The 12,048-nt window shown below is 34.2% G+C and overlaps 1 protein-coding gene across 2 annotated transcripts in view; it reads right to left on the minus strand.

The window, feature by feature from the left end:
• Window positions 1-12,048, minus strand: part of LOC106458238 — a 137,616-nt gene that overhangs the window by 109,632 nt on the left and 15,936 nt on the right. The window lies entirely within an intron of this gene.

Consider the following 12,048-nt stretch of genomic DNA (forward strand, 5'->3'; position numbering starts at 1 on the left):
TATATATATATATATATATATATAGACAATATATTTCAACCGGGTAACAAACATTTTTATTACTGTGTGGTAAACCAACAGATAACTCCAGCAATAACTGGAGATTTGCGGCAGATGTTATACGTATGCACTACTGTCGTTCAGGCAATCTATAAATAATTGTGACTATACGAACGACCATGGTGAAGCTTTACGTATACTAGTTAAATGTTACCTAAATGGACTACAGAGTCACATACACAACAGTGTCCACATTAGCCCATATAATCAGGAAGTCAAGTTATACAGTAAAATGACTACACGATCGTCGTGTATGTTGTCAATACACCACAGTAATGCAGACAAGATACGGATTTTTTACTATATACAAAACCGTTTTAGATTAACTATTACTAGCAGCAACATACTAAAGAAATCTAACCTGATATAAACTAAACCGTTTTAGATTAACTATTACTAGCAGCAACATACTAAAGAAATCTAACCTGATATAAACTAAACCTAGCCCAACCTATAAGACGTAGAAATATAGTATGCTAAACTCCAACGATGTCATTAAAGCAACACTACTATAATGCTGTTGTCAGCTTCTCAAGCACAGTGAAAAATTAGTTTTTGAGTCATGATATGCACTTAACATGTTCCCACTTAGGGTTACCAGACTGCCAAACTGAAAAAGTGTAACAGCCCAGCCCTTATGTCTAATTTCAAATTGCTTATTATAAATTTGAAATAACATATATTTTATTTTATTCACTTTAAATTTATTGAACTGTTCCAAAAATTTCCAAATATACTAACATTGGCATTGTTTCTGAAATAATTTCAACTATTTTTTTTTGGTGATAGACACAAAACAAGTGAGCAAAAATAGTCATATTATACATCCAAGAAATATTTAATTATTCTCTTTATCCAATTCATATTAAAATAGGCTACTTCTTACCTGGATTTATTTAAGAATCCATAACATTTTCACACATACTACTTTTAGGTTTTTAGCATTACTTTGAAACTTTTTAGATAAATTTTTGTGAAGAATGAATAGAACTTCAAAGTTCTGATTTTTTTCATTAAATAGCCATGAACTTCAATAAATGACTGTGTAAAATGTGGTTTGACCACGAGTACTGCCTGAATTGTCTTCACATTCGAGTCTATGCAGACCTGAGTTTCTCACCACACATAGACAGAACTTTGAGAGTTTGGCAGCAGGAGACTATGAGTTACAACAATAAGCAAGTCAAGTAGACCTATTACATTCATGATTCGATGTGACTGACAGTTTGATGTCTTTATCATAAAATTGGGACATTCTGTGCATCCTGAGAACTTTTCTCGGGATGCTGGGACAATCTATCAAAAAATGGAACTCTCCTGGCAAAATTGGGATGTCTGGCCACACTGTCCACACTTCAGCAGTGAGGTATTATACTTTGGACACTCAATCCCACTATTTGATTATAAGCTGTTGTTTAAGCAACTCCTGTTGCAGGTTCATTCTCTTCCTTCTGGTCAAGTTTTAAATCATAAATGGTTATGCCTAAACCTTGGAGTCTTTGACCTGACAGTTTTAGTCCATGTGTCAATAGTTTAATGTCATCAGTAAATTTAATCAATTTACTAATTATTCTCCAATCAATATCATTAACATAAATAAGAAAATGGACCAAGCACATGAGGTACACAACTAGTAACTATGGTCCAGTTGGACTTGATTCATAATAACCTTTTATTATCTCTCATCAGACTACTCTACGATCCAATTAGTTAGTTTTATTACAGTCCCTACTGCTACGATTTTCTTAGCTAATTTTGTGTGGCACTTTATGAAAATCATTTTTGAAAATTTAAGTACACAAAACCACAATCTGTCCATTACCCAGATAACATGTAACATCCTTGAAAAAACAAATTAACAAAGTAGTGAGGATTTCCCTATAAAATTAATGGTATCTTTAATCATTGCAAGATGTAATTCCTCAGGGCTCCGAAAATTGCTAGACCAATGGGACCACCAAAAAACTGCTGTAGAATTTCTTTGTGTGTGTGTGTGCTAATAGCCCAATGAACAATTCCATTTTGGACTGCAACTATCACCCTTCTAACTGTGTTAGCCAACTACCATTAATGAGCCTCTATTGGGCATGAAGGTGGGGGGAAGAGGCCAACCTTTTCTTTCAAAATGTAGTGGATCTGCAAAAGTATTTTACTGGTACTAATGGAGCTGGATATAAATAAGCACAGCATAGTAAAAAAAGGAAAAAGTAAGTATTTTTATGCCATCAAGGACAAAATAATATTTCTATCTCATTTATGACAGTGAGAAGAGCAAAATGTTCTGTCAGCTTTTTCAGGAATTCAGTCAGATTGCAGACAGTAGAAATCCTTTCATTAAGGGGTACAAGTACATTGCATAAAGATACCATAAAAATCAAAATTTATATTTGTGTCCCCTAGTTTTATCATGCTAATCATTAAATATGAAAAAAAGATGATGCATCAACACTATCAACTCCCTTAACAATCCTAAACACTTTGATCAGATCTCCTCTAACTCTTCTTATTTCAAGGGAAAACAAGTTCAGAGATCTTAACCTATCCTTGTATTACAACCTTTCCATCTCAGATACCATCCTAGTAGCCCTCCTCCGAATTATTTCTGAGGTAAGGAGCCCAAAACAATACAATATTACAAATGTGGCCTAACCAATGACATTATGGACTGTTGGAGGTGGCAGGTATCAATACTGGTACCCGTTATATGCTAAGTTGGTACAATTTCAACTTCCTGTCACTAAATTAAAAGCTTCTCAAGATTATTCTCTCAATTTTTCCTTTTGGTCTATTGCTTTCAGAGTAGGTCATCTAGTTTCCTATATGCTCTTAATTTCCCTTTATTTTACATTAACAAAACACATTGTTTGCCACAGGCATTGAATTGTCTGTAGACTTGTTTCTTCCAGTTAATAATATGTAACCCTAAGCGCAATGTTTTTCATGGAATACTTCATTATTTCCTGTACCTGAGAGGAGGCTGATGATATCCTCATTGACATTTCACCGAAGTCTGTTTGTTATTCCTTGCAACAACTTTGAAAATACCCTTGTCATATCTCAGAAGACTACTAATCTAAAAAAAGGTTCAAAACAATCCACCCCTGAATAAAGTTTAAAAAAAAACTGACAAGAGTCACAAGATATAGAGCTTTTTTTTTATCTATTCAGTTTATTTCTCTTGAATGAGTTTGAAAGACATATAACTGAGGTTGACTCTATACATTCCAGCCTAACAAGCCCTTTCTGGGTAAAATAAACATAGAGAATGTTTGTTTATAGTATGTAAGAGAGAAGCGTTTATGTTAACTAATTGCTTGGACATTTTCTTCTCTCTCTCTTACTATTCAGGAACTGTAAAGTTTACATTCAGATTGGAGGAAGGGTCAAATGTGTGTGTATGTATGTATGTATGTATGTGTATATAAATATATATATACACACACTTGCTGAATGGGATGTGGTTAATACAGTTTGTGGGCTAAGGCATTCAATGAAAAGATGACAGAATTGGTAATAAATTATGGCTTAATTTTATGAAGTATTTAATCTACATAAATTCCCCATTGTGCTCAAAATAGTGAAATTAAATGCTTAATTTTGAATTTGATTTAAAAAAATAACTGCTTACTTCTTTCTTAACTTTTTAATAATGACAGAAATTATATGGAAGAGTAATTAATTCTGAACAATAGTGGTCACAAAATGCTTGTTTGTATACACCATCTATTAGTATTTGTCCATATATGTGTGTGTGTGTGTGTGTGTATTTGGTTTTTAAGTCATACCTATGTAGTTTTATAAGTATTAGTTGTATCAAAATTTCACTACATTCGTTCCTATGTTGTATATGTTGTAAATTGGCTTGTCAAGTAAAATTAATTACACATTTGATGAACATTCAGATCAGAACTTGCTTCCAAAAGGTGGCAAAACACGTATTTTTTGGGATCTTCATCATTCACATACAACTTATTATTACAATTTTAACAGTTGTCTAGAAACTGCCCATATCAAAATGTCCACTGACGGATCAAGCATGATTGTACTTCCTGTTCATGTCGATACATAAATATTTAACAAACAGTTTTGACTGTTCTTGTCAAAGCCGTATGCTAGTGCCACACAGCGACTCTATCTCCTGTATACCGCAGAGTTTGTCTGTCAGTAATGCCTGACGGCCAACAATAATTATAACGTCAGACACTGAACTAGTTCCGTCATAGTTACAAGCAGCACAAGCCTGTCGGTGAAGTCAAATTACTTACTGCTGAGAACTACCCTAGCGACGTGAGTAGGGTTAGGCTACACACTCATTCCCCGGATAATGAATCAACGCCTGTAAATTGTGTAGGATGAGATGAGAGCAAGGAGAACGTGACTTCTGTCTTCCCCCTCTCTCCAGAGTCGTTTATTCCTTTCCTGTTGTTGACCCCCCTCTGCCGATCTTAACGAAGGTAAAATAGCAGTGTCACGTTACAGTTTGTTATCTGGCTTCTGCAACACTCGTCTCGTGTTGAGCACGTGCTATATATAGTTGATTATCTGTAGAAATCAATACACTGTCTGCAGGAAAACATACAATATCTTGTTGTGAAAATGATGATATGCCCGAAGTTCTGATGAATGCAGAACTTTACAAAGTTTCATAAAATAGCTGTTCATCTCCCGATGACAGCAATATATATCAACACTGAAACAGGCAACGCATGTCCGGAGGGCTTGGGGTCCTTTCTATTAAAGTTTTATTGTGTAAAAATTTATCACTGTGGTGCGGTTTTAGTTCGATTAACGTTTTTCTCTTTCATCTTTTGCTTCTTTCATAGAAAGACTTGATATTCTTCCCTATATTTATCACTGGATATAGATCTTATTTATAGAAAAAGGTAACAAAAGCAGCATGTGAATCGCGTAGGGAAAAGCACAATAAGTACACATGTTTGTGGAGTGTTACAAATATCGTATTTGAATGGTGGAGTAGAGCTTGTAAAATGGGTATATATATATATATATATGTATAATAGACTTAACAGATGTTTTTGATTTCAGTATACACCTATTCGATACTTTTAAACAAATAGCAGGGGCCAAATTCAATAAGAAGTCTGTTGTGTAGAATTTACCAACAAAATGCAAAAAAAAAACTCCTTCATTTATAGCAATTCTAAAACGCTTCTTATCTGTTTTGAGTATAAAATATACAAAACCTACCTACCAGCTTTATAGACTACTTTGTTTGAATGTTAACTTGCTTTATCCCAGTATTTTAAAAATACACTGGCCAGGTGGTTAGGGCGCTCGACTCGGAATCTGAGGGTCGCGGGTTCGAATCCCCATCACACCAAATATGCTCACCCTTTCAGCCGCGGGGGCGTTATAATGTGACGGTCAATCCCACTTTTCGTTGGTAAAAGTGCAGCCCAAGAGTTGGCAGTAGGTGGTGATAACTAGCTGCCTTCCCTCTAATCTTACACCGCTAAATTAAGGACGGCTAGCGCAGATAACCCTCGTGTAGCTTTGCGCGAAATTCAAACAACAAACAAAAATACACACACACATATATATAACTAAGCAATCTCCTCAACCCTAAAAATAAAATAGATATGAAAAACAATATTTTGCATGATGCGTTTATTATAAAAATACAAAAAGATATAAAACAATAACGTCTGGCTGTATTGCAGGCTTCAAACACGGAATACGTGTGTAAAAATAGCATTTCAGATCCAATCTCTGAACAAGTCACTACCACGGAATCCATTTTTTCAATACCAGGGCTGCATATAAACAACACTTCAGATAAGACTTATGGTTTCTCTAGGTTCAGAATAGCTTATTCGTTTTGGAACTAACGAAAGGGCTCCTGCGCATTGATTTAAGATAAACAAAAACAGCAATGCCATTTGAGATTTTCTTTGGGGGGAGGGGGGTATGGAGCTCCAGAGGCCTAAGCTCTTGAACGTTTCTAAAATAAAATGTGATAATATGTGACCTCACATTGACTTGTAATATGGTTTTAGTTTTACAGCAAACGCCGTAAAAACTTGAAAACTGGTACTCTATTGTCGGGTTCTTCTAATCTTCTTTGTGTGGGGTGAGGGGAGGGTAGAAGGAAATAATTGTCTCCACTCTATTTTCCCTCACTCACATACACAATAAGCGTCCCTGGACAAAAAAGAAAGTTTTGGCATGCTATTCGCATACATCTGCTAATGATTTGCATAAGTTTTTCTAAACAGCGTTCTTGTTTCACGAACATAGTCGTTTTACACAAAATAAATAATAATTAATAATGGCTCATACATAATACACGTGGTGTTTTTAAAGTTATATGTTTGTCCCCCTGTGGGTCAGCGGTAAGTTTACTGACTTACAACGCTAAAATCTTGGATTCTATTTTCCGAGGTGGACAGAGCCCAGACAACCCACTGTGTAGCTTTTGTGCCAAAACAAAGATGCCACAATTCGTTGGGTTACTTAAAACTTGTTTTTTATATTTACAAAATAAAAACCGCTTATTAATGTTATCACATGTATACGTGTTAAGTGCAAAGCTGTACAATGACTCATCTGCGCTGTGTCCACCATAGGGATGGAACCCCAAATTTTAATTTTATATGTCTTTAATCTTACCGCTGAGCCACAGGAAAACAGCTATTATCACAATAGGGTGATTTAATTGAACCCGTTTTCGTTTTTTCAATTAATTTTTTTCGAAGACTTAGCCAAACATCGAGATATAAAGCCAAATAAAAAAACAGTAAACAAGGCATGTTTCAGAAGTCTTAGAAACCACTACTACCTCGCCTTTAGTTCATGGGAAAAAAAATCTTCGTTCACGTAAGTCAACTTTTTTTTACGTTCGCTCAAACATCTGAAAAATGAAAGACATTTATTTCTACTCTTTAAATGTAAACCGTACTTCAGTAACCTTATTTAGAACTCTAATGACAAGTCAGTCTCCAGGAGTCTTCTTCATGCTGTTTGAAGTTTAGCAACAGAAGTCTGGTAGATCTTAGCAATACATCAGTCAGTTAGCGGTATGTCATCCGCAAGAGTCACTTCATTCTCGTGCCCATAGCATGTACACCTGGTAGACTGGTGATGAAAGTCGTTAAAATTGTGTTAAACAAGACTCAATCTTCTCTACACAACGTCTGCCAAGTTTTCAAAGTAGTTCTGTATTGTACTGATCAATAAAAACAAAAAACACTGGATATCTGAGTCTCATCATATATATAGTTGTTTAGGTTCAAAACTTTTAATTTGGAAATATGGATAAAACATCCAAATACACACACATGTAGTGCTTAGTTTCTAGGAGAAAATGCGTCAGATCCTAGTGATAACATGGAGAGGGGATTGAAAGATAACAATGTAAACGTTATTGAAGCTACTATTTGGAATCAGCCTATGAGAAGTAACTTAGTTTATTACATCAGTCAAAAATCATTCATTGGTAGTGTAATCGAAAGAATCTTAGAATTAATTATTGTGTTCCCACCCTTAGAGTGAAAATAAACTCATGCAGTTTCTGGATCTCAGGTTCAAAGGGATCCGGCAGAAAGTAAAAACTATTTGCAAGGATTTTCAAGCTGTCGGCCTACTTTAAAGTGCCTGGGGCAAATGTTAAGGGAAATGAGAAAGAGGGTTGATGGTTAGTGTAGTTCCAACCTCCAGCTCAAGCGCATGTTTCTGTGGATTTATGGTGTGACAGAGTCATAGTGTTTATGAAAATTACAGGTCTGAAAAACATTATGAATGTCATACCCATAATTACTAGCAATACCTTTATTTTTTGTTAACAGCATACTCTTTGTCATTTGGAGATGCGTGTCATTTAACGACGAATATATATATATATTTAAACACATACTTAAACGCCCAAATATGGCCTAAAATTTGTGATAAAAATCACTTAAGCAGCAGGTTTCTTTTTTGTTTTGTTTTTTCACGTTCCTCTTAATTTGTCCATTTCGAATTAAAAGTCAGGTAAGATGTGTAAACATATTTTGATACACTTCTAAATAATTTTGATCCAAGATGATGGATAAGATAATTATTACACGTCTCTGATAAAATGGACGAATTAAGAGAAATATGGGGGGGGGGAGCTGCAACTTGCATGATTTTTGTCACAAATTTTATACTTGGATACAATTGCATTTCAGTTTAAAGATGCCCATTTTCTGGGAAAGAATTAAGCATTATTTTAGTATTTGTATTTCTGACTACATACCAGAGCGCGGGTTGGCCCTTTAATAGAAATCCGGATTTCGAAACTTCTAACCTGTGTAATATCACAAAATATTCCCTACACTTTAAACTACGGATGTGTTATAAGAGTGATAATCAATCCTTTAGTGTGGATGGTTGAGTAATGGGTGCGCTGACTAGTTGTTTTCCCTTTAGTCAGTAGTTCAAAATTAGGGACGTAGACTAACCTGAAAAATGTGGCTCTAAGAAATTTCAGGCATTTTTGACTAAACATTGCTAGATACTTTTTCTAAAGCTTTTGCGAGTGCTGAATCCATTTCTCTCGAGCTTTATCTCTCAAATTTAACGTTAAAAAACTAAATGTCCCCCAGAAAAAAAAATTGAAAGCTAATTTTGTATATTACTATTACAGTAAACTTTTCAAACGCTTTTCTCCCCATGATTTTTTTTGTCTTTTAAATTGTAAAGCAACGTTTTGACCATCAAAATGCATCCAGATAATAAGATGTCCACCAAGAAGGAGGAGCAGCCCCATTATTCCAAGACGATAATGCTACGTAATTTGTTGAGAACTACTATATTATACAACGCCACAAAATACTATTGTTATTCAAGGGCATTTATTCTTTAAAAGGTTAGTGTCAAAACCTGGGTCCAAGTCATTTGTTCTTGACGCCTTTTCTTTCATATGACTAAAGTTCTTCCATAAAGAAAAATCACTTACGCAAATAAATTTCAAGACTATGTATTATACTATATATACTTAACTACACCTTTATCAAGGCTTAATCATCAAAGGTATACTAAAGTAGCTCTCAAAATCGTGAGGAAAACAATGTTTGAAAAATTCTACCATTACAAAAGTATGCAAAATTGGCTCTCGTCATGTTTTCTGCTGATTTACACGTTAATCCTGAGAAATACAGTTCGAGAGACAGCAGAAATGTCTTCAACATTACCAAGTCCTCTAAAAAAACTATCTGCGAACTTTTACTCAAAAATGCGCAAGGGTGTTAGATTTTCTGAAAATCGGCCTAGTCTCAGGTGGGTAGAATAATCTTAGTAGCTTTGTCATAAATAAAAAATACATATTCTACTTTTATATAAAACAAACATACTAATGATTTATAAACTGATTCGAAAACAATCATGCACTGACACCTTTAAACACAATTACTTGTTTGTAGGGAATAGCACTCTTAGTTCGTCTTAAGCCGATCATTTTTCACATCTTCAGATATAATAAAAGAAAACCTTTCTGTGACGCACTGTCCTGTACTAATACACTTTTCTTACAGTGTAACTTAGGCCGAATTAGTCCCAGTTTTCACTTCTTCAAAACATTTCACAAGTAATACTAGTCTGATATCCTTCAGAAGGTAAAAAGAGTTATTTGGGTGTAAGCCTCAGAAGACAAGGTCACTAGATTACTCTTTTGATTAACTGTCAAATAGCAGTACCGCTTGTACTAACCCCAAAACTAAATATTTGTGTATGGGACGTCTATCAATTACGTCTGCAGTTGAGAAATTGGAGGGGAGTCAGATGTGACAGCTGTGGACATGAAGGGAGAAAGGTCATTGACCGTAAGTATGTGTGATACCCCCTTTTTTTTTTACTTCTTTGAGTTTTAACGACGTTTGATAAATAAATAATACACATAGAAATTATTGGACTAGGTAGGTTAGCTAATATAAAACGGAAATGACTTTTATAAAGGTTTTATGTCATGACAGTCTAATGTTCTTTAGTTTTTATCAACAATAACTCCAACGATTGTAAACTGGAATTAAAGGGACAACACAGTCTGATTTTTTCTTTTTTTCAGTTGTTATCAACAATGAATGACTCCAACAATTGTAACCTGGAATTACAATTAAAATAACGGAAACGGTGAGAGACAGAACGGAATTTAGTAAATAAATAGTCAGAGATAACGGATATTTTTCGACGTGTTGACCTTAAACTCCTTATTTAAAACTGGAACGAACGAGACATTTTTATCATTTCAAAGATAAACATATACAAAACACGTTTAATAGCGTCGTAAGACCTAGTTTCTCAGTTGATATGATGAAATATTAAACAAAAGTTGAAAGGAAGTTGTTTGGTTATGCATGTGCTATGCCATGATAACACGGGCGTTACCCCTATATGAGGTAGAACAGATACGCTTGATAATATAGCTGGTTTAAACACAGACTCACCAATCATCAAATACACTGAAGTTGTTCTGGTTATTTCGAGACCTTGTGTGGAAAATGTTTATAGTGGAATACTAAATAGAAACAGGCCTTTACAACAGATATGTTTTAACACTTATTTCAATCTACATTTTAAAGGTACTTGAAAAAAAAAGAATTCAACACTTCCTTTATGAAAATCTGTTTGTTTTTTCCTACTAATATTAATACAGACTTTAAAGTGATTATAATTCCTGTTGTACAGAGAAACGCAAAATGTGTCATTAGTCATTATTAAAGTTCTGAAAAAGATCTAATGTTAGGTCGAAGAATAATATTATAAGTTTATTTACTGATAGTATTAAATGTTAGTTTAGCCCTAACTAAACTAAATCAAAAAACGTACACAAGTTACAGTGTCAATTTACCTCTTTATCGAATATCGGTCGTACTTAATGTAGGCTTAAGTAAATATTTGGCCAAAGACGATTGGCCTTGTATAATTCGGTGTTTGTAATTAAATTTTTTTTGTATTGTTCTAAAAATCCTGAACTGAAAGAAGCACCGTTGTAATTAAGATAATAATTTGACCGCAAATATTTTGCAGGTCTCTGGTAGCTTAAAACTAATATACAATTAGTTTGTTTCTAGCCTATATATACAGTAAATCAAACTTTATCAGTGCATAAGTAACCCTTATTTGCGTTTACCAATGTGAAGAGAGCATGCTACAACATATTATGTCTCATCACTAATGTATGTTAAAACAGCAACATAGGGTTGATAATTCGTCAAACTACAAACAGGTGTAGATATGATAGACTATGCATTGTATTCAACCGTAAACATACCAATAGGGTTTATTACTAAGGGACTACCACCAACGTGGACACGAAAATCACCAACCTTCATAAAAAGATATATCAGTGGTGTAGGAAGGAGTTGTAAAGTGGGGGTGCTTGGCTAGACATGCAGATTATATTAATTTACAGTTGCTATGCAAGTCAAAGATGTAAAAAGTGAGGGTTCTATAGCACCCCGAATATATATATATATATATATATGTCAGTATGGTGTTTTTCAATGTATCAAAGAAGGTTTATAAAACGAGCACGTGATAACAAGAAAACAATAAACACGGTCCAGGTGTTTGTTACATGTCACGAATTGGTGAGCTCGTGCTTTATGTTATTTGAAAACAGAATCCGTGCACATACTATTCAAACAACTCACGCGTGTATAACAACAAAAATGGCATAATAAATTCACTTAAGAATGTCTCACTAACTGCAACGAGTGAAATATAAAAATATACGAACATAAAAACAAGAATGGCCTAATAACTTTACTTAAAAACTGTCTCACTAACTGCAGTGAGTGAAATATAAAAATATACGAACATAAAAACAAGAATGGCCTAATAACTTGACTTAAAAACTGTCTCACTAACTGCAGTGAGTGAAATATAAAAATATACGAACATAAAACAAGAATGGCCTAATAACTTAGACTTAAAAACTGTCTCACTAACTGCAGTAGAGTAGAAATATAAAAATATACGAACTATAAAAACAAGAATGGCTAATAACTT

This window comes from Limulus polyphemus, unplaced genomic scaffold (assembly GCF_000517525.1).
Source record: "Limulus polyphemus unplaced genomic scaffold, Limulus_polyphemus-2.1.2 Scaffold434, whole genome shotgun sequence".
NCBI lineage: Eukaryota > Metazoa > Arthropoda > Merostomata > Xiphosura > Limulidae > Limulus > Limulus polyphemus.